The following is a 2,439-nucleotide window of genomic DNA, read 5'->3' as shown; positions in this document are numbered from 1 at the left end:
GTAGTAAGGTGAAGACAGGAATCAGGGTGATATATATAAGCTGTGGGGTGGAGACATTTTTAGGAAAAAGCACACTTGAATGATGAATTTTAGTGCACACAGATGCCATATAATACCAAATGGTTTGGTAAAATATAAAAGAAATGATGGTACCTAAAATAGTCTATAAGTTATTCCTTAAGTCCCCGGTCACACTGGATGTGAATTGGAATGCGATCTGCATGCCATGCGACTTACAAATCACATGCCAAGTCGCATCCTATTATCCGCAATTAAAGCGGTCATATCGGCGCGGTTCCGACTTGGTTGGAGCCGCACCGATTTCTAAAGTAGTCCATGCACTACTTTTGGTGCGATTTGTATAGACATCTGTATCAAATGTCTCGCAAATCGCACCTGAAATTGGCATGTCACCCGACTTTGAAATTGTGAGACTTCACTGTAAATCGCACGATTTCAAAGTCGGCTTTGGTGTGACCGGGGTGTTAAGGCCTTTATAGGTCATCAGTTTGGAGTTAATGGTGAATGTTGGCCCTAGAATTGTTGCTCTCAGTCCGACATTCACAGCAATACCTCACATGTGGTGCAAATGCTGATTACCAGATCTACACGCACATTTGCATCTATGTATGGGGGGACAGGAGGGCTTTTCATTTTTTTTTTAATTATTTTTATTTACTTTTTTTTTTTACTCCTATCCAGCGGGAACGCAGGGGAAATCAGTTCCGGCACCTCTAGCACTGAATGTATGTAATGGCTGGGTTGTGCCGGAGGGATCTATTGTCACTGGATGGGGATTTATGTTTGTGTCGCTGGGGAGGTCTAGTGTTGCAGGTGGGGGATAGTTTGTTGCTGGGGGTAGGTCTTATGTTGCTGGGGGTCAGTTGCTGCTGGGAGGGATATACTGTTAGGAGAGAGGCCTATTGATGCTGGCTGCTGGAGGGTCTATTGATGCTGGCTGCTGGAGGGTCTATGGATGCTGGCTGCTGGAGGGTCTATGGATGCTGGCTGTGAGGAGATATGTTGTTGCTGCAGGGGTTCTATTGTTGCTGGGAGGTATTTTATTGTAATTGGTCCGTTGTTGTTAGGGATTGTTGCTTCTGGGTGTATTGTTTTTGGCTACTGAAAGGTCTATTGATGCTGACTGTGAGGAGATCTGTTGTTGCTGCTGGGGGGTTCTATTGTTGCTGGAAGGTATTTGGTTGTGGTTGGTCCATTGTTGTTAGGGATTTATTGTTGCTTCTCGGTGTATTGTTTCTGGCTACTGAAAGGTCTATTGATGCTGACTGTGAGGAGATCTGTTGTTGCTGCTGGGGGGCTCTATTGTTGCTGGAAGGTATTTTGTTGTGGTTGGTCCGTTGTTGTTGGGGATCTGTTGTTGCTTCTGGTGTATTGTTGCTGACCGCTGAAAGGTCTATTGATACTGGCTCTGAGGAGATCTGTTGTTGCTGCTGGGGGTTATGTTGTTGCTGTAGGGGGTATTTAGTTGTGGTTGGTCCATTGTTGTTGGGGATCTATTGTTGCTGTTGGGGATCTAGTGTTGCTGCTGAGTGTATTGTTGCTGGACGCTGAAAGGTCTATTGATGTTGGCTGTGAGGAGATCTGTTGTTGCTGCTGGGGGTTATATTGTTGCTGGGGGGTGGTATTTTTTTGTGGTTGGTCCACCGTTGTTGGAGATCTATTGTTGCTGGGGGATCTATTGTTACTGCTGGGTGTATTGTTGCTGGACGCTGAAATGTCTATTGACGCTGGCTGCGAGGAGATCGGTTGTTGCTGCTGGAGGGTTCTATTGTGGTTAGGGTGTATTATGTTCTGGTTGGTACATTGTTGTTGGAGATCTATTCTTGCTGCTGCTGGGTTCTATTGTTGCGGGGAGGGGGATATTTTGTTGTGGTTGAGACATTGTTGTCGGGGATCTATTGTTGATGTAGAAATCTATTGTTGCTGCTGGGTGTATTATCCTGGCTACAAGGGTCTATTTTACTGCTTTAATTGTTGTCAATAACAAATTCCTATCACAATTGGGTGAAAAGCCCCCTTGTTATTTCCTTTAGGCAGTGACCAATCCTCTTTATAGAGACATCAGGGATCGGGGGTGTCCCTCTGGGGTGTACTGTGGCTATTACTGCTCTGCATAACATTTCCTCTTTGCCCACACAACACATAGTAAGAGCAAGTCACTTCACCATAATAAAGATGGCCACCTGAGTGCTCTCCCTATACTTTACTTCCTAGCTGCCTACACTGCACATAGGTGGAATGAGCCGCTTTCCAATAACAAAGATGGTCGCCGGAATTATTTGCTTCGCCCACACGCTAACCGGTTTCCAGGGAGACCGGTTTCCTTGCTAAGCACGGACTAAGCGAACTAGCCTATCGCGTTCCTAGGGGCGTGGCCGAGGAGGGGCCACTTTGGGTCATATGATGTCTACCTCCGGC

This window comes from Staurois parvus, unplaced genomic scaffold, assembly GCF_062004578.1.
Source record: "Staurois parvus isolate SC_StPar_1 unplaced genomic scaffold, SC_StPar_1.0 ptg001270l, whole genome shotgun sequence".
Classification (NCBI taxonomy): Eukaryota; Metazoa; Chordata; class Amphibia; order Anura; family Ranidae; genus Staurois; species Staurois parvus.
Note: the sequence above shows the minus strand (reverse complement) of the source record.